General features: G+C 44.9%; 1 protein-coding gene across 1 annotated transcript in view; it reads right to left on the bottom strand.

The window, feature by feature from the left end:
* The window catches only part of ZMAT4 (zinc finger matrin-type 4), a 292,877-nt gene that overhangs the window by 212,245 nt on the left and 59,782 nt on the right, over positions 1-20,850 (bottom strand). The window lies entirely within an intron of this gene.

Below are 20,850 nucleotides of genomic sequence, written 5' to 3'. Positions count from 1 at the left end.
AAATGTGAAAAGATGGATCTGGTGGCCCCCCACCCCCATTTCTCCTGTAATTGAAAAAACACGTGGGCTCAGACCCTGGATCTGGCTCCTCAAGCACGTCTCCTTAACACAGTGACCCAGCTCTGCTCAGCTCTAATCATAAGTGTCCTCTAGACATTAGTCACTGGGTACATTACCTCGGGATAGGAGACCTCTGGTACAGTTCAAGAATGGCTTCTTGGACTTCCTTGGTGGTCCAGCAGTTAAGAATCTGCCTGCCATTGCAGGGGACACAGATTCGATCCCTGGTTTGGGAAGATCCCACATGCCCACTAAGATCCCACTAATCCCAAGCTCCACAACTGTTAAGCCCACATACCACAAGTAGTGATGCTCCTGTACCCTAGAACCATGCTCCACAAGAAGAGAAGCCATCACAGTGAGAAGCCCATGCGCCAAACTAGAGGGTAATCCCCGCGCAACAACGAGAGAAAGTCCACACGTAGCAACAGACTCAAAAATAAAATAAAATTAATTTTTTTTAAAAAGAATTGCATCTTTATGAAGGGGAACTGGGAACCAGGAATGAAGGTGAGTGAAATCCTTTGGCTGGACCTACCCTTGATATTCGGTAGATCCTTTTCTAACTTTAAACAAAAAGTAACGAGTAAGGCAAGCCCTAGTTAGACAGCTTTTAGGAGGGGCTGCGGGTGCTCAGTCAAGAAAGTTTAGGTTTTATCCTACAAGAAAATGCATCAAAGGTAGATAAAGGAGATGGGACAAGATCAGACCTAGACACAAGAAAGGCAATTCTTGTGACACTATTTCTAGGCTGAAGGAAAGTGAAGACAGATGTAGAACAAGGGTGAGGAGGCAGAGGCCGTGGGGCGAGTGGGAGCTGATGACGGTTTGATGTCTTTCTGAAATGGCAGGAAGGAACCAAGAAGGGGTGAGCAGGTCAGACAGGGCAGAATCACAGGATCGGAGCGTGGCTGAATTATTTCAACAGTTTGCAGCCTGAGCAAATGGAAGAAGTTTGGTATCATTAAATCATGAAAGGACAAACAGGAGGGGAAGCGGGTTTCTGTGGGGAGAAAAGATAAATCTGGGAGGTGTGCTGATTCTAGACTGAAAACACCCCAAAGTCCACAACCTGAGACCAAGGGGCTCTGTTTTCAATATATAAAAGCAAACTGCAGGGCAGTAATGAAAACAAGTGGCATACGAAAGCATTTTCCCCCACACTCACATAACCACATTTCCCAGAGTAGAGAGATATTTCTTCATGTCTAAAATTCAGTGTTCTGAGCAAAACAAAAGACTTTAGCTTATCAGTCATTTGCACCTTAGTATAAAAGAGCTTATAAGGCTTGGAGGAGAGTATCTGAGAGTCAAGTACTGTGGCCTCAAGAAGGAACAAAAGTGCAAGAAGGGGATTCGATGCATGAGACACGGCCCTTAGAGCAGGTGCACTGGGATGACCCTGAGGGATGGGATGGGGAGGGAGGAGGGAGGCGGGTTTCAGGATGGGGTCACATGGACACCCATGGCTGACTCATGTCAGTGTATGGCAAAAACCACTACAATAGTGTAAAGTAATTAGCCTCCAATTAAAATAAATTAATTAATTTTTCAAAAAAGAAGAGGATTACAGGCAGCGCGGCCCTTGCTAAACACAGGGCCCAGAGCTTGAGCTGCCATGCATTTCCTCCTGCCTTCCCAGCCAGAGAATGGGTTTGTCCTGCACTCACAGGACATCAAAACCCCTGTCCCTCCAGCCTGCGTACCAAAAGGCAAGAAAGACAGGCCATTTGGTATTACTTAGTGCCTCTCATTCAACTTGCCCCCTTGAGGAAACACAAATGGATCATTTGTTTTTATGGAATACTGAAGTAGTAAAATGCAAAAAAAAAAGAAAATGTTCTATAGCTGATTTTATCCTCTACCATGACTTTGATAGTAACCAAAGAGACTGGCCTGACACAGCACGCTCCGATCTTCCTCCTGCTGGGCCTGCCTCCTCCACAAGTCCTCTGAGCCTCTGCCGTCATCCTCGCAGGGGGGTTCCAGGTGCCTGCCCCAGCCTCCACCGTCCCCCTCTCTTCTCTCCACACTCTCCCCCTGGAGCTTGTCTACCTCACAGGCCACACACACTCACACCTATTTCTCCACTCAGATCTCCCCTCTGAGCTCCAGACACAGATCTCGAATCCTGGTTGACATCACCTCCTGAATGTCTTAATCACTCCTCAAAATCACCATGTCCACACAGATTTATCCAAACCTAGTCTTCTAGAGTTTTCTCTCAGTAACAACTTCCGCGTCTGCACTGTGCTGAGTCGCTTCAGTCGTATCCAACTCTTTGTGACCCCATGGACGGTAGCCCACCGGGATCCTCTGTCCATGAGATTCTCCAGGCAGGAATACTGGAGTGGGTTGCTGCTGTGCCCTTCTCCAGGGCATCTTCCCAAACCAGGGATCAAACCTGTGTCTCTCATATCTCCTGCTTTGCAAGACAGGTTCTTTACCACCAGCACCACCTGAGAAGCCCTTCTGCATCTACTGCTATGTAACAAACCAAACCTAAATGTACTGGCTAGGAACAACAACCGCTTCCCCAGAAATGGAGGTGGGGGTGGGGGAGGACACTGGATTCCTCTTTTCACATTTCTTTAACCTTATTTGGTACACTGACCAAACAGGGTGTCCCTGATATTCTATGGAAACATACAAGGAATGAAACATACAAGCTTCATCAAACATAGCTGCTTACACCTATTTTTCCAGTTTCATTATCAACAATGAGCCTTCACTTGCACACATGTCCCAGTTGGAATGGGTTGGGATGGTCAAGGACATTGTTAGACTTCCCCTAAAAGCCTCAGGGGTCTGGCTGCTACTTAGTGACCGTTCTAGCCTCTTCCAACTCCACACCCTGTGATGTTCTGCCCTGGTTATGCTCACCTTCTCTCCAGTCCTCCCAAACTTTCATAACCTTGATTCCTGCTCCTGGAATGATGTTCCTTTACCACCTTACCCAGTGAATACCTATGCAGTCTTCAGATGTCACTTAGGAATCACTGCTCAGAGACACCTTTCTTCAGCTCCCAGACAGGAGTTTTCCAGGAACCATGCCCACTCGCCACAGCACTTATCAGGGTTACTGTTTTCAGCTGAGGGCAGAGGGACCTTGTATGGGTCTGACTTTCCTCACCATTGACTCTATATCTGGAATTGGAACTTAATAAAGGATTATGCAGATGAATAATTATTGCATTAGAAAATGAAAGAATATTTGTAGTGATAAACAATTCACCATCCAGTTTATTTATGAAATATAATATTGGTCCTCATAAGATACTGTCTCAGCTGGTAAAGAATCTGCCTGCAATGTAGGAGACGTGGGTTCGATCCCTGGGTTGGGAAGATCTCCTGGAGAAGGGAAAGGCTACCCACTTCAGTATTCTGGCCTGGAGAATTCCATGAACTGCATAGTCATGGGGTGGCAAAGAGTTGGACATGACTGAGCAACTTTCACTTTCAGAGTATGTTTAAATCAATTAATTTGATGAAGATCAGAAAGCAACACGTGATCATTTAACCCAGATAAGGAAACATACCAAAAATGTTTAGTGATTCATTCAAGATCTCTCAACCTTTCCGGAAATCCAAGTGAAATTCAGACAAGACTACAGGGTTTCGATTTTATTTCTAAGTGACAAGACTTTCATGAAGAAGCCTTGAGATCTCTTCCAAACTCAGATACTAGCTGATCTTGATTTAACTTTATTTTTGTCTTGATAGTGTTCTGGTTTTTTTTTTCCTCTTTCTCTCCCTTTTCTTTCTCCTTTTTGCATCATTAGATATTAAAGTAAAGAACTACTGCCCAAGAGAGTATGTTACAATGCGCGTGCATGCACACACACACACACACACACACACAGCCTAAAAATGCCAAGACTATATGGAGAGAGGGAAGGACAGGAGAGACACACTCACATCCCTCATTTCTTAGTGTTGAGGAAATTTCAAGCCTTAATCCCAGTTTGAATTTTTCCATTCTCCATTACAGCAATGAAAATAATGGGTAATGAGAGATCAGACAAACTAATTTGTCAATTCTGGGATGTGACATCATGACCATTCATTTCTGGGGTTGTTAATGCCAACCAGTGACCTTCTGGGATTATGTACAGCTGAAATGTGATGAGGAAATTTAATAAACAAAGGTCAACCATCATTCAGTACAGCAAGGAAATAATACTTTTTTTCTTTTACAATAAAATACCAAACAGTTTAAAATCCAACATTGTCTTGGTTATTATAATAACCAAGTATCTTACAATACTTATTTGGTGCATATAGCCCAAATTCTAATGACTTTAAATTATACAGAGGATAATATTTGCTGAGTTCTTGAGTATCTGAGGCTATAGACATTCCTTGAAAGGTCAGCTGTAAAACCCAGTTAATAACTTTGAAGAAAAATGCCTTTTTCCATCAGGAATTCACAATAAAAATTATCTCCTTTTCTACACAATTTTCCTTTTAACTCTACTTGGCAAAGGGACAAAGCTAATAGACAAATTATACATGATTATAGGACTATTTGGCTATACAATGTCACAGATCAAGAGAAACGGTCCCCACTGCAAGTAAGCAATGGTCTTGCACCATTCACTCACATAAGCTCCAGAGAGAGTTTTGATGGAGCTTCAAGAATGACACAGTTAAACAGCCGCATTTTTAATATCTATTAAAGTCACTGTGCCATGACTGAATAATGCCACCCGTGAGCGGGAAGGAGGAATACGGTACAACCAACCCCACCACGCACGTGGCCAAGGGGCGTGCATGCTGTCAGCCCAGCTGTTCCAAACATCTAAGTCTCTCCTGCTTAGACTCAATGACTGGGGCTGGATAGCAGCCAAGCCATGACAAGACGAACGTGTTCCTCCAAGCACAGATCCGATGTGCAAATACCAACACCATATTTTTCACTCTTTGTATTAGTTTAGGTTCCTTAGAACAAGAATGTTATTGAACACTGTAATATTGCCTCTCAGCCTGTCTAGCTCCTTGGCCATCATGTAGGGCTTCTACAGAAAATGTATGTCTCAGCATCCTTTGGTTTTCTGGATACAGACCATTCAATTTAGCCACTGGCTCATTCTAACCAGTCCAGTGCACGTTTCTCCCTCTATCAGGTGTAGCATTGGAAAGATACTCACCATTATTAGGGCTGTTAGAAAGGAGAAAAAGGTAACAGGCATGGAGCATCTCTCTCCCACCAGACCCTGGGCTCCCTACTTGATATAAACATTATCACATACATTCTTCTCAGTGGTCCTGGAACATAAGGGTTGTTGCCACCATTTTTCAGATTGTTGCAGCAAAAACAGAAATGAGTGAACACCCTTAGGCACATAGCAGCCAAAGAGGCAAGACTTAAACCATGTTGCTTATTCTTTAGCTGTTGCTACTAACAAAGACTCACAAGCCTTATAAGCTGGATGTGTCCTTCACAAAGCTAATAACTCTCAGACCCCATATGAATTGCACTCTGCACCTGGCATTCTTCTGCCCTAGCACTCTCTTGTAGGCTTCTGCATTTCAGAAGGAAGGTCACAGACCAATATCTTCAGGGACACCAGACCCAGCTGCTGAGTTGCCTGATGCCAGCTGGGGCTGGTTGGAAATTTTGCAAAAGAAAAATAAAATGGAAGACCTCCATTGGGATATAAAGCCTCTCCCAGTTCCCCAGAGAAGAGGGTGCAGTTTTTGAGGTGCTAGCCTGCAGTGTTCTTCCCTTCCCCCACAAAAGGAATAAAGCCACTCTTCCTATTTCCTCCAAACTCTGTCTCTGTATTTCTATTCAGCACTGGTGGACAGTGAGCCAAGATTTTGGCAATAAGATGAGGAAATTAAGTCTCAGAAAAATTAAGACATTGACCATGGTCACCCAATCAGCAGGCATTGGAGGCCATATTCAATGCCAGAGATGTTCACATGGTCTATGACTTTCCATTTATATGACACCGAACCTGGTGGCACCTCAGATTTTCTATAAGTCCATAAGGCCATAAACCCTTGTAGGGACCTGGGGGAAAAAAAAAAAAAAACACAACGTGACTGGGATGACCCAGCAAACATGGCCCCAGCCCACGGCAGGCTCTGAGTGGAAGATTTCCTTGAGTCACTCCCATACGGAATGTTCCACAGGAAACGCACACTACTGATGTCGTCAGCATATGAAATGGCTGAGCCAGGAGTAAAAATGTGTGCTTAAAAAGAAAGAAATCCGAGGCATCAAAGGTTGCCACAGGGAGATGGGAAGATAAGAAAGTCTCTAGAATTAGATGACCTGCCCCAGAACCTTCTTCATCTCATTTGTAAAATGGGCACAGTACCTGCTCACGTGAGAGAAGGTTCTGAGAATGACAAAAGCCCACGCAGGCCAAGTTCCCGGGGCCGTCTGTGATACAGAGCAGGTGCATGGGAGGGGTTAAATGGACCCAAGTCTAAAAAGCCATTTTACTGGGAATTAGTCGGACTCAGTGCATCATCTCTATTTTCAGAATGTATTTTTGCAAGGCTTGCTGGTGTTTATCGGGAGACATTCATCATTGTCTCAGATGACCCGCACAAGATCCAGGTCACATGAAGTTATAAATGTATCTTATATTCCAATGTCATGACCCCTTGTCCGATTCTGAGGCAAGAAGAAAAATTTACATTTATTTCTAAAAGAACACATCAAGTGAAACACAGCCCAAATGGCCGCGAGCCAGAAGGTAGTGAAGGAAACAGATTTCTTTGTTCTGCAAGAATAATATTTGGAGCATGAGGAATGTCCAGAGGTGACAAAGGAGAACCAGAATGAGGACACATGGGGTCACATAATGGGGTGATGGCAGGTGTAATTTATGGCAGGGCTGCAATGAGGTACAACTCATGAAGCCACGTGGGACAAAGCAGGGAAGGGAGGCAAGACACCCTCACTCTGATCCCTGAAGCTGAGGAAGAGATGAAGATAGATGGATTCCGACACTGAAGGAAGGAAATCTGATTAAACATGAGTGATAAAATTTTCAGGATTGAACTGGGATTTAAGAGAAAAACAAACTGACATTTTGCGCGATTCTAGCATTGGAGAAGGAAATGGCAACCCATTCCAGTATTCTTTCCTGGAGAATCCCAGGGACAGACGAGCCTGTTGGGCTGCCATCTATGAGGTCACACAAAGTCGGACACGACTGACACGACTTAGCAGCAGCAGCAGCAACAGCATGTCAACCAAGGAAATCTATCTATCGGGGGAAAAAAATTCAGACAGGGAATATATGCTGGAGATGCAGACACCTGAAGGAAGAAGACACAGCAGAGAGGGAGAAGAGAGATGTAGACCCCAGAGACCCCCAGCTGCCACGCGCCAGTGAGTCCCCACTGTGCAGGCAGGCTCCTGTGAACCCCTGCTTAAAAAGTCAACATAGAAACTCATATTTCAGAGCTGAGGTCAGTAGGAGAGCAATTATCACAGATCCAATAGCTCTTCGGTAATCTGTGGTCACCAGAATGCTTTGAATCAAACTACCCTAAACAAAACTATATTTTGATTCATTTTCAAGGACCCATATGGTGTGCAAAGTCAGAGACACACACAGGAATTAGACCCATACTCTTCCATGTCTCAAGATCACCCAGTAGGCATGGACAACCTCTTTGCTCCAGAGGCAATACCAGACTGTCTTCCTGAGAAGGACATCTTGACTCTCATGTCCCATTACTCTTAAGGATGAGAGAAGGTTGGCCTCTCGGGAAGGCCATCTGCCTCTGTTAGCTGCGCACCGAGTCCTGTTCACACAGCCTTGATTTCTGGTAAAACAGCATCAAGTCTCCAAAGCAGACAGGAGAAGGCAAGCAATGCCCAGCAGCAGAGGTGGCCAGTGAGAGGCCAACAGGGTTTGTCGGGGGACAATGGAGTCAGGATGTGTAAGCTGTGATCAGAAGCAACCGCTGAATTGACCAGCTTGTGCTGTGAGAGGACGCCCTCCAAGGACCTGCCTCTCCTTTTCTTTGGGTTTTTCCTATTTGAACATGACCCCCGTGGGACCAAGAAACGGGTCAAGATTCTTATGGAAACTGCCCACAGCCCTAAGATTTTCTTGAATACAGCCAACTGCACAAAATATTCCTTAATAAGGCCACTTTGATAGGTATACAACCAAAGGATGATTTCAAGGAAATGTTCTAGAAGACTTTCTATACGAATGACAACTTTTTGTTAAAGCTATTTTTAAACTCATTGTTTTAAAGAAAACACCAATGGGACAATAGCTTATTATGAAGATATGAACAATCATTTATGCACCTCCCTCTGTGTGAGGTGCTAAGGTGAATAAGTAAAGACCATGCAATTGAGAAACCTAAAACTGCTTTCTGGGCATTTTAAAAATGTCTCTGCATTTTATCTCACTTATTTTATTTTTTTGGCCACACCACACAACACGAAGGATCTTAGTTCTTTCCCTGACCAGAGATCAAACCCACATCCCCTGCATTGGAAGCATGGAGTCTTAACCATGGTACCACCAAGAAGTCCCCCATCTCTGCATCTTAAATGAAAGAACAGGATGGACCCCCTGGGGATCACTGGACCTGGGTCCCAGGACCACATCTGAGCTGTTCCCGCCTTCTAAATAACCTCACTCCTCCAGCTGGAAGCACATTATCTAACCACTGCCAACTTCTCCATCTCCTCTGGAAGGCCTCCAATAGCTCCCTGCTGGTATCCTTCATTCAAGGCACCAGGGCTCTGATATGTGCTCTCCCCAGTCCCCACTTGGTGCCTGTCTTGAACTCACTCTGCAGGCTTTTCTGGTTTTGTATATCAATGCACCAGGAGGGCACCTCTAGCCGCTGTGACTCTGTGGGCGCCCCTTCCTGGGCTGGTTCCTGAGCTGCCTCACCCTAACCATCAGAGAGAGAGAAAGGCTTGACTGAGAAGGAGTGCTAAGGACAAAGTTCCCCAGGCCCTCTCTCTTGCTGCCCCTACCCCTTGGCAGGGGGCAAATTCACTCTAGGCAACTCGGGCAGGGGGGCAGTAACCGTCCAGTTGTGTAAGATCTGAAGATGGAAGTTATTCAAAAACAATCTTACCTCTCACATCCCTTATCCATGTCACCCATTTTTACCTACTTAATTGTCCCTCAGATCTATGTATTTCTCATTTTTCTCCCCTACTGTTACCCTCATCCAAGGCCACCCTCTTTCAGTTGATAAAAGAAATGCTCACATATTGAAGTCTTGGGAAGTTATTCTGACTTGACATGAGTTAACTTGAATTGTGGGATAACGAAAACTGCCTGTCTGTGGCGATCAAACCTACAGTGTACATCTACTTTAATTATTGAAGAAAAAGGTGCAGTGACCAGAAATAAAGAATGTCCATGTTAAAAAGAAAGATGAAACACCTCCCTTCCTGAGACACCAATGCTGGTCTTCCTTCCATGATAAGACCCCCCCTTTCCCAGGCACCAAGGCCATATTCACTGTGTACCTGCCAATCTGGATTCTTGAAAACCTAAAGGAATGTATCCCTGACTTGCTTGATGTTCTTTGTTCTGACAAGATATAAAACTGTGCTGAAAATCATGCATCTCCAGAGCAGTTTCTCAGAATCATCTGAGAAGCCATCTTCTGGGCTATGGCCCTCAATTTGGCTCAAATAAAACTCTTTCTATTCCTATTATGGGGTTCCCCAGGTGGTGTTAGTGGTAAAGTACATGCCGCCCAATGCAGGAGATGTAAGAAATGTGGCTTTGATCCCTGGGTCGGGAAGATCACCTGGAGAAGGGCACAGCAACCCACTCCAGTATTCTTGCCAGGAGAATCCCCTTGGACAGAGGAGCTGGTGGATATGGTCCATAGGCTTGCAAAGTGTTGGGCACAAGTGAAGTGACTTAGCATGCATGCTTTCCTATTTTAGATTGCTTATTGATGATTTTCATTGACACAGGAGACAATCGAAAGTTTGATAGATTACAGTTCAAAGAAGAGGAGGCCCTTCTTTCCCCAAATCCATTCTCTACATCTCACCACACAGCTTCTACCTCTGAGCACCAGCCATGCTGATTTTCTTGTTATAACTTATTCCTTAAATTGCTGTGACTTGTCTGAGTATAGAGGCTTTACATGTGCTCTTTCCATCTACCTAGAATTCTCTGACCTCTACTCATCTTTCAGACACAGCTCAAGCCTCATTTGTTCAGAAGACTTCCCTGATTCCAAAGAGCTTATGATTTCCCAAATTCTATTTTTTCCACTATGTTCCTTCATTTATGTATCTGTCCATTCCCCACACTATCCTGTAAACACTGCCAACAGAAACTATCTGTTTCATTCACTTTTAAGTTATCCACAAGTAACCCAGCACCTGACGCTTGCTAGACAGCCAATCAATAGGAAAGATTAAATAAACAAAGTTGTTGTTGTTCAGTCGTTCAGTGGTGTCCTAATCTTTGCAGCCCCATAGACTGCAGCATACTAGACTTCCCTGTCCTTCACCATCTCCTGGAGCTTGCTCAGACTCATGTCCACTGAATAGGTGATACCATCCAATCATCTTATCCTCTGTCATCCCCTTCACCTCCCACCTTCAATCTTTCCCAGCATCAGGATCTTTTCCAATGAGTCAGCTCTTTGCATCAGGTGGCCAAAGTACTGGGGCTTCAACTTCAGCATCAGTCCGTCCAATGAATGTTCAGGATTGACTGCCTTTAGGATTGACTGGTTTGATCTCTTTGCAGTCCAAGGGACTTTCAAGAGTCTTCTCCAACATCACAGTTCAAAAGAATCAATTCTTCGGTGCTCAGCCTTCTTTATGTCCACTCTCACATCCATACACACATGGATGAATAAATGAAGAATACATAGTAATTCAGAGCTCAGATCCGAGATTCAATCTGTATAGTATTCACATCACTTAACACGGTGTACAATTTTGGATAAACTACTTGACCTAAGCTTCAGCCTTCACATTCTTTTAAACTGGAGGCCATAAAGATTCCTACTTGCACTTGTAAAGTTCAAATGAAATATCTACCATGTATTTATTAGTAAAAGGCCTGACACATAAAAAGGGCATCATAACTTGCTGGCTAAGGAGAGAATTTATCCAACGATCACAATAACAAAATTAGAGTACAGCAGGAGGGCCACAAAGCTTATAGTAATCAAACATCCGTGACACTGCATCCATCTTCTAAAAAATAAGTTTCATAGCTGTCATTTTGGGGAATTCTTTCCTCTCCTCGGGATCAGATTCTAGATGGGAGTCATAGCTACGATACATATTTTAGTACAAATGAGTTTCAGAACCAGAGTCCCAAGCTATAGATCTAGTCTCAGGCCTAGGAAGTTGTATACAGCTCAACTGTCATACTTCACATTGACATCTGTTTTTTCATTTAATCATTTGTGTGTTTGTATAATAAAAGTTTTTACTCCACTTTTGGGTACAGTTTCCTGAGAAAATATTAGTCTTTTCAGGACATATCATTGATTTGTGGTGACAAGAAAAAATATTCTAAATCAGGGCTGTCTCAGAAAACTCAGGAGTTCTGCTTACCGTAAACTGAGTTTGGTGGATAGACGGCAGAAGAAGGAAACCATTCTCATTGTTTCTACAGTGTTACAGGCTTCACCTGGATTCCTGCAACATAACCTGCTCATACATTCCAGTCTATCTATATTGAAAGAAGCAAAGCAAAATAGCAACGGCGTTCCCGCTCAGTGGTGGGAACGATGTTTTCTATTCTGTGCGACCTTCTACCTGCTGGGCCCTGAAAAAAATGAAACTCCTGAAATAAACAGAAGACACAGGGAACTCAGCTCAGGGCTCTGTGATGATTTAGAGGGATGGGATTAGGGGAGGGGAAGCAGGTGTGTGAGAGTCCAACAGGGAGGGGATGAATACATAAAAGCCTCTTGATGAAAGTGAAAGAGGAGAGTTAAAAAGTTGGCTTAAAGCTCAACAGTCAGAAAATGAAGATCATGGCATCTGGTCCCATCACTTCATGGGAAATAGTTGGGCAAACAGTGGAAACAGTGTCAGACCTTATTTTTTTGGGCTCCAAAATCACTGCAGATGGTGACTGCAGCCATGAAATTAAAAGACGCTTACTCCTTGGAAGAAAAGTTACGACCAACCTAGATACCATATTCAAAAGCAGAGACATTTCATTGCCTACAAAGGTCCGTCTAGTCAAGGCTATGGTTTTTCCTGTGGTCATGTATGGATGTGAGAGTTGGACTGTGAAGAAAGCTGAGCACCGAAGAATTGATGCTTTTGAACTGTGGTGTTGGAGAAGACTCTTGAGAGTCCCTTGGTCTGCAAGGAGATCCAACCAGTCTATTCTGAAGGAGATCAGCCCTGGGTGTTCATTGGAAGGACTGATGCTAAAGCTGAAACTCCAAAACTTTGGCCACCTCATGCTAAGAGTTGACTCATTGGTAAAGACTCTGATGCTGGGAGGGATTGGGGGCAGGAGGAGAAGGGGACGACAGAGGATGAGATGGCTGGATGGCATCACCAACTAGATGGACATGAGTCTGAGTGAACTCCAGGAGATGGTGATGGACAGGGAGGCCTGGCATGCTGCAATTCATGGGGTTGCAAAGAGTGGGACACGACTGAGCGACTGAACTGAACTGAACTGAACTTAGAGATGATTCACTTCATTGTACAGCAGAAACTGACACAACATTGTCAAGCAATCATCTTTGCTGTTGCTTAGTCACTCACTTGTTTCCAGACTCTTTTGCAACCCCATGTACTGTGGTCCACCAGGCTCCTCTGTCCATGGTATGTTCCAGGCAAGAATACTGGAGCAGATTGCCATTTCCTTATCCAGGGGATCTTCCCAACCCAGGTATCAAGGCTGAGTCCCCTGCATTGGCAGGCAGATTCTGTACCACTGAGCCAACTGGGAATTATACACCAATAAAAAAAAGAAGACAAGGCAGCTTTAGAGTCCGGAATGTTCCAAAGGGATAATTCCTGTGAGTAGGGAGACTACATCCACATCCAGAGAGGTGACAACCCACCTCTTCCTTTGCCAAAAGCATGCACTTCACCCAGGGGTTAGCAGACACCTGTTGTGCAGGGCCAGAGGGTAAGCATTGTAGATTTTGTGGGACAGAGTGCCCCTTTGCCACTGCTCAGTCCCTCTGCGTGATGTGAAGACAGCTCTCGACAGTTTGGAGAGGACTGAGAATGCCTGGGTTCCAATAAGACTTTACTTTCGAGCATCAATATTTGAACTCCATGTAGTTTTTCATGTCACGATGTACTAATCTTCTTTTATTTTTCCCCCCAACATTTAAAAATGTAAAACCCATTCTTAGCTTGTAGACCTTACAAAAATAAGCAGTGGCTGCATCTGGCCGGTGGCTATATTCTGACTCCTGGCTTAAGACGAGACACATACACAAATACTTAACTTGTACCCACGGATTTCCTAATTGCTCTTCAAGTCTCCCAAATGTAGACAGCAGGCCTGTCCCTAACTGGACTATGGAAGTCGTGTACTGCACAGCAGAGACCAAAGACTGGAACGCACAGACGAGGATATTTCTAAAATTCCCTGAAAGAACAGTTTACACACACTTTACAGTTTGTCATGCAGCTGCACAAACAGGAAGCTCCTATCTGAAGCCCTCTGAGAAAGGGGCAGAGAAGCAGGCAGTGCAGTGACTCTAACCCTTGATTATAAATCTACGGCAATTACAGTTTAGAAAGTCCAAAGCAAAGCTGTAACACTAATCTGTAGCTCAGCCAGGGACAGTGTCCCCACTTTTAGCTCTAAATGTGTAGCTGGCAGCCAAGACACGACATCATCGGTAGACACATCCCTCATCGAGAAATCCCCATGAATTCAGAAGCAGACCACTGGAGACAATGGAAAAGGTTGAGCAAGCAAATGTCAATACTATGCACAGTGTGGGCTCGTACCCCTGTCCACCGTCCAATCTCCATTTGTGTCTCCACTGCCGCACTGGTTGAATACCATCTCCCCGGTTATATCCACCTCGGACATGTGACCTTACTTGGAAATAGCATCTTTTCAGATGTAATAGATTATGATGCCTTCACAGTGGATGATCGGGCTTCCCTGGTGGCTCAGACAGTAAAGAATCTGCCTGCCAATGCAGGAGACCGGGGTTCGATCCCTGGGTCGAGAAGATCCCCTGAAGAAAGAAATGGCAACCCACTCCAGTATTCTTGCCTGGAGAATCCGATGGACAGAGGAGCCTGGTGGGTTCCAGTCCATGGGGTCACAGAGTCAGACACAACTGCGCACGCCCGCACACTGGATGACCATGCGCCTAGATCCAAAGATGGGCATCTTTATTAGAAGACAGAGATGCACACAGGGATGAAAGCAGCCTGGTGTGACACAGTTGCAAACCAAGGATTGCCAAGGGTGGCCAGCTACCTTGCCAGGAGAGAAGCATGTACCTGATTTCTCATCAAGGCCTCCAGAGGGAGGTCCTGCCTACACCTTGATTTCAGATTTGTAGCTCTAAGAACTATGAGAGTATAAATATCTGCTGTTGGAAGCTAACCGGTTTGTGGTCATTTGTTAACAGAAGCCGGAGGAAATAAACACAGTCACCTATTAGCACTGTGCATCTCAAGATACCTTGGAGTTTTATTTCTCTGAACACATGACTCGTGTCGAGTCCACACTCAGAAGAGGCCTTTCCCAGCCTTTTTCATTTGATAACTCACATCCAGACCCTCTAGAATCAGCTTGAGGACTTCCCTAGTGGTCCAGTGGCTAAGACTCTGTGCTTCCAATGCAGGGGGCCTGGGTTCGATCCATCATCAGGGAACTAGATCCCAGATGCCACAACTAAGACTCAGCTCAGCCAAATAATTTTTTTTTTTAAAGAATCAGCTCACTGTCACTTTCTCCAGGAAACACTGTCCTGCCAACGTCCTGCCAAGGGATATCAGGGTCCCCTCCCTCGTGCCCAGATGCTAGTGATAAAACACACATTCACACTGAGGGTCTGGGGAAGTCCTGCTGGCTTACACAGGACTTAACTTGGATTTTATGCTAACCAGAACGGCCTGCTTGTGATTATCCAATCTACATTGTACAAATACTTTAATTATTAAAGAAAAGAGCACAGTGACCAGCAGTGAAGAATGCCCATGTTAAAAAAGAAAGATGAAATGCCTTCCTTCCTAGTCAGCCAGTGCTCGTCCTCCTTCTAGGATAAGAGCCCTTCCCTAAGCACCGAGGCCACACTGACTCGCTGTGTGTGTACTGGACCAGTTTTCCTTTTGAAACCTTGAAGGAACGCATCCCTAACTTTAATGGTCTCATTTCTGACAAGACGTAGCACTGTGCCCAAAACCATGCTTCTCCCGGAGCAGTGCCTCAGGTTGTCTGAGAGGCTGTCATCCGGGCTATGGTCCTCAGTTTGGCTCAGATAAAACTCTTTTCTCTTCCTATCATTGACAGTGACTAGCCGTATGACTAGGGTAGCATCTGCTACACTTTTCAAATCATGAAAAGACATGATTTGCACATAATGGAACCCTTGCTATGTCCTGATTCCTGTTAAGGAAAGTTCCATGTGCTTCCATCTTTACGCCCCAGCACTTAGGAGATGGTGCAGCCCCTGTCTCCAGGCAGGGCATGGTGAGCCACTTTGCAGGGGCCAGAGGGAATTCTATTTTGCTGTGTTTTATATTTTCCAGCCTTGTCTCTGCCACTTACCAGCTGTTTGACCAGAGTCAAATGACTTCATTTCAGTTTTCTTCTCTGTGGGGAATAACACTAGCTCCTACCTTACACAGGACTTGTGAAGAGGAAACGTGTTAATGTATAAGCATTTAGGGGGGAAGCATCTGAGAAGCACCAGTTACTATTAATACTCTCCCCCGGGGAAGCAATGATCTCTGTCTCTGGACCCAGCAATGGCTTCCAGGCCCCCAAAGAAGCTACAATTTCAAGACATGTAGAAGAAGCCCAGGAATAGAATTTAGGGTAGCAGACAGGGTCTTTTTTCACAAATTTGGACAAGACATGGTACTTCTTTGAGCCTTATTTTCACCTTTGTAATCACGGGGTTGGATGGGGATTACAATGAATCCTTCCAACCCAAAATCCAGGCTATTTAGGGACCGGTGAATGCAACAGTGGAAGTTCTCAAGCTATGCCAAATATTTCAGAATGTAAGGAAAGCCATATAAATATTTAGGAGTGGGTAAGTCCAATCACACTAACCAAATGTCAAGTCTCCTCTTTCAGAAGGAATTACATGAACTCCAAGTAAAAACAGTTTACTTAATACTGACAGGCAATTTGAATTTGCAGTTAACTTATCTTTACAGAATAAAAATAAAAGTAAAACTAAATCACCTTTTAACTTCAAAGTGCTGTTTCCCAAGCAGACTTTTTTTTTTTTTTTCCAAAGCATGTGATCCATGAGTGAGAAGATAATAAAAGGGCCCATTGGTGGAAAACCAAGGCTCTCAGTAGACTAGATAATCTTTAAGTCCTTTCTGGCTCGAATGCTCGCGGGATTACTGAAAATTTCTCCAAGGCAATCAACTATAGCAATTTATTTCGTATTTAATTTTACTCTGTGGCCTCATAGGGAATATGCTGTGCTCTAAAATTTCAAGGAAAAAAAAAAAAAAACAGAGGATCCAAATGAGGATTCTAAAGAGTAAAGCAGGGAATTTTAAAAAGCTGGAAAAACCAGAACAAAAGGCAGAAATGAACTTAAGTTTTTAAACAACAACCAACCAAAAAGGTCAAATGACCTGGAATAGAAATGACAATGGCCCTGGGGATAATAACAGGTACTTCTGTTCCTCTGTACATAAATAAAGTTACCAAGTATTCCCAGGAAAGGGATGGCTGCCATTACCTATCAATTTTAGGAATCACTTGGCCCAAGCTTCATGTGTGGTCAGGGTTTGGAAAATCAGCAACAAGTTTTCTATTTCCAGAAGCACTCATTTTGTTGGATATTGTTCTCAATCAGTGACACCAGGATGCAAACCTCAGCCCCCGGGAGCAGGGTAGGTGGGAGGATGGGCAAGACGAGAGAGGCAAGTGGAGCGAAGTAGGACAACCTCCCCAGATCACAGGTGCTGGTGGGGAGAGGATCAGCAACAACAGCGCCTGCAGAAAGCACTTGGAAAACAAAGTGCTCGATGAATGAGTTTGCTCAGTTGGATCTTCTGATGAACCTGTACGTGATGGATTATTATCACGCTCCCCCGTCTTACCACCCCATGGAAAGAAACGCCAACCAGAGGAGAACAAGAAAGGCTGCTGATGTAGAGCGTGCTGTAGCCAGGGAGCCAGCCAGCCAGCCGTCACCTCCATCTGCAGGAGACGCAAAGGCAAGCAGAGACGTGGGGAAGCTTCAGAATGGAAAAAGGGTAGGTCTCACCTGTGCCCTGACTGGAGGCTGCTGATGTGGGGAAAGACAAACAGGTCACCTAAAATGGGAAGAAGCCTATGTGATGGGTCAGGGGTGCATATTTGGCTTTTTCTGGTTGGTCCTGAGTTGGAAACGGAGACAGAAGTCCACGATGATGTCAGCTACTCATCAAGTCCTGCCATTCGGGACTTGTCACGGGGCTGTTTTTCACTTCCTGGATTGTTACTATAGACAGTGGCCTGACGTCCTGTAGTCTGACTTACAGCAGGCAGGCTTCTGGGTTGGTCACTGTATATCAGTAGGTTGCTTTTCTGAACCGGCTGCAGGTTGTGGGTCAGTCGCAGTTTTATATATGGTCTGTTGCTCAGACGAGTCTGACTCTGCAACCTGATGGACTGTGCCTGCCAGGCTCCTCTGTCCATGGGATTCTCCAGGCAAGAATACTAGAGTGAGCTGCCATTTCCTTCTCCAGGGAATCGTCCCAACCCAGGGGTGGAACCCGAGTCTCCCACATTGCAGGCAGATGCCTTACCATCTGAGCCACCAGGGAAGCCCTGTGTATGGTCTAGCCATTGTTGATTTGTATATTCAGGGTCTCAGTCCTTAGACGTGAATCTGTATCAAATAAAATTGGTTCAAATGGTTACAACATCAACTCTCAAGGCCCTGGAAAGGGGCTGGGGGAACCTTGCACATTGCATCCAATACATTAAGATGCCTAATGGAAACAATAGTTTTCACTGCGAAATGTCCATACAGCCTGTTAAAGCATCAACCATCTCTTCCAAAGAGTAAGATCATTAAGTTGCTTTTCCTGTTTACTGATTTGCTCATAGACCAAGATTAACGAGTCAGAGGAAATGACTAAATAAGCAGATCCAATGATAAAGCCAAGTTTTCAAAACCCAGGAAACAGTGCTCAAAGGGGTCTTCAGGAAAGAACTCTTGTAAATACTTCTTGCTGTAAAATCTGACCTTCATCCCTGCTAGGAACTGACCCCAGGGTGTCTGGCAGAACCAGAGCCTGAGTTGGGTGCAGCATGGGTCTGACCAGACTGGCAAAGACTGTGTCTTCAAGGCCACCAGCAGCAGTCCCAGTGCCCCTTTCTCTTTGCTTATGAAGGGGAACAGGACACCCCACCCTCTAACATGCCACTTTGATATATTGATTTTTTAGTAAAGTGACTTAAGAAACAGCAGGTACAGGAAGGACACTCTGACCATCTCCTGTCCCCCTGAAAGCAGGAGATAAATCTCCCATGTGAAAGGCACCCTCCCTGTACCAGGAGGTAGAGGGACAGCCTTATCACCAGGGATACAGAATCCAGGGCCAAGAAGCCTCTATAAACAAACCTCAGTACTTCTTCACTAATTTGCTACCCCAAGCCCAGAACCCTTTCTTTGCCCCTTCAATTCCTTATAAATTTATCACTTCACTGTCTAAGAACTAAAAGCTGCCTGCTTTGGTCACTTCATTGAGTCTCTTCTCTTTGGGGCTCCCACATGTATGGAATTAAATCTGTGTTTCCTCTGTTCATCTATCTTTAAGTCAGTTTAATTATTAGACCAGCCAAGGAACCTGAGAAGGAAAGGTTTTCCTCCTAAGGATCACTCCTTAGGAGCTCAGCTATGCGTGCACCACTCATGATTAGAACTTGAGTGGACAGACAATAATAATCTGTGCTCCAAGAGCTTCTTATTAAGTGTCCATGAATCCCTATTGTTTCTGACTCTTAAGATTAGATGCTAAATGGCCACTGAATGAAGGGATACATCACTGAACAACCGCAAGGGGAAACAACGGAATTCTGTTCTCTCTGTTAATAGACACCTGATGGAGAGCATGACTCCAGCATGCTACAGGATTCTGAGATTACATAAACGCTGGCTTAAGCCGACTCTCCTGTGGCTTAATAGGTTGTTTTGCTACAGATGCACCCAAGGAAACACCCGTCCACCCTCCTCACTCCCACTGCATCCATCTGGTACCGTCCATCCAATCCCGAAGACCCAGCTCGCATGCCACCTCTGCACTCACACCTTCCCTGGTCGCACGGCCCAGGCACGACTCATCCACCCTTTGTCTCCATGAGGCGCTGTGTACAAATGTTAACAAACACTCCACTGTGGCACCAGAGCTCTTTTATGCAACGCTTACCTCTCTCGCTATATTTAAGTCTCTTTAAGGCAGGCCTCTGGCTTATGTGTCTGTCTCCTCGGTGGGCAGTAAAGAAAAATCCACAGAGTCCAGGTGAGTCTGCGCCTGTTAGTTCATTTTGGGATGCTGAGATGTGGCTGGAAACCCCTGGCCCCAGCCAGCCCTGACGTTCTCCACCTTCAGTCACGTGGAAGGGACGAGCCCCATTGTAACCACAGCCAAAAGCCCCCCTGATCCTTACTGGTCAGCTTCCTGACCCCTAATTAGGCAAAACTACCCACCCTGGGCCTCACTCATTAGGGCTCTAACCAGTCACCCCATGAAAACCATACCTTTCTCTCTCTCTCCCCTTTCTCTCTCTCTCCGTCTCTCCTGTGAAGAACAAATGAGTGCAGGTTTTGCTCAGTCTCTTCAATGATTATGTATTAATTTTTAATAAGAAAAGAAGACTGGCATCGATATGGCAGCAGAAAAAAAAAAAGCAGGATCACAAGCACAGTGAGAGGTTGGGATGTGAATTCTTCACCCGCAGCCTCTTGGCCCTCAAAGGGTGAGGCGTTTCTGTGTTTAATCCGCAGTTGGTATCATGGAGGACCTCTGCCATGGAGGGGTAAGAACATTCTACTCAGCAGGAAAAGGGCCCCTCGCAGGGAGGAGGGGTGCTCCTCTCAGCAGTCTTGGCCTCGGCCTGGCTAAGGGAAACCCTTTGCTCTGACTTTAAACCTTCAAAGCGACTGCCTAATTATTATTTGTCTTCCTAAGTAAACATTCCCTCAAGGAAAGGTAACACTGATCAAAATCCTGAATATTTTTATTTGCAAGATATGTACACAGTTTTCATTATAAGTGAACAAACTGGCGCTCTGTTTTACACACCAAAGGAAACATACAATATGTAGAAAGCAAGGCTCTGATATTTTTGACAGGTTTGCCCTTAGGTCATGCCTTCTCCAGGCGCCTGCCTCCCCTCACCCAGCCTCTGACGGTCTCAGCCCCTCCGTTTGTTCTTTCTTTGCAAGGTCCAAGCACAAAATCATCAAAAAGTCTCCCAACCCTGTATCCTGCAAGATCTGGCAGGAAGAAAAAAAAAAAGGAAAAGACTTGCTTATATGTCATATTTTCTGTCATAGTTAATGAGAACGATTTCAACTCACTTAGCTTTCCCTCTAGGCTGGACATAACTGGAATTCCCAGACCTGCAAAGTTTCTCGCCGACAGAATAAACTGTCCAAGGATAT

The sequence above is a fragment of the Bubalus kerabau genome, chromosome 2, assembly GCF_029407905.1.
Source record: "Bubalus kerabau isolate K-KA32 ecotype Philippines breed swamp buffalo chromosome 2, PCC_UOA_SB_1v2, whole genome shotgun sequence".
NCBI classification, from domain to species: domain Eukaryota; kingdom Metazoa; phylum Chordata; class Mammalia; order Artiodactyla; family Bovidae; genus Bubalus; species Bubalus kerabau.
The sequence above is the reverse complement of the archived record's forward strand: the minus strand, read 5'-3'. Positions and strand labels throughout refer to the sequence as shown.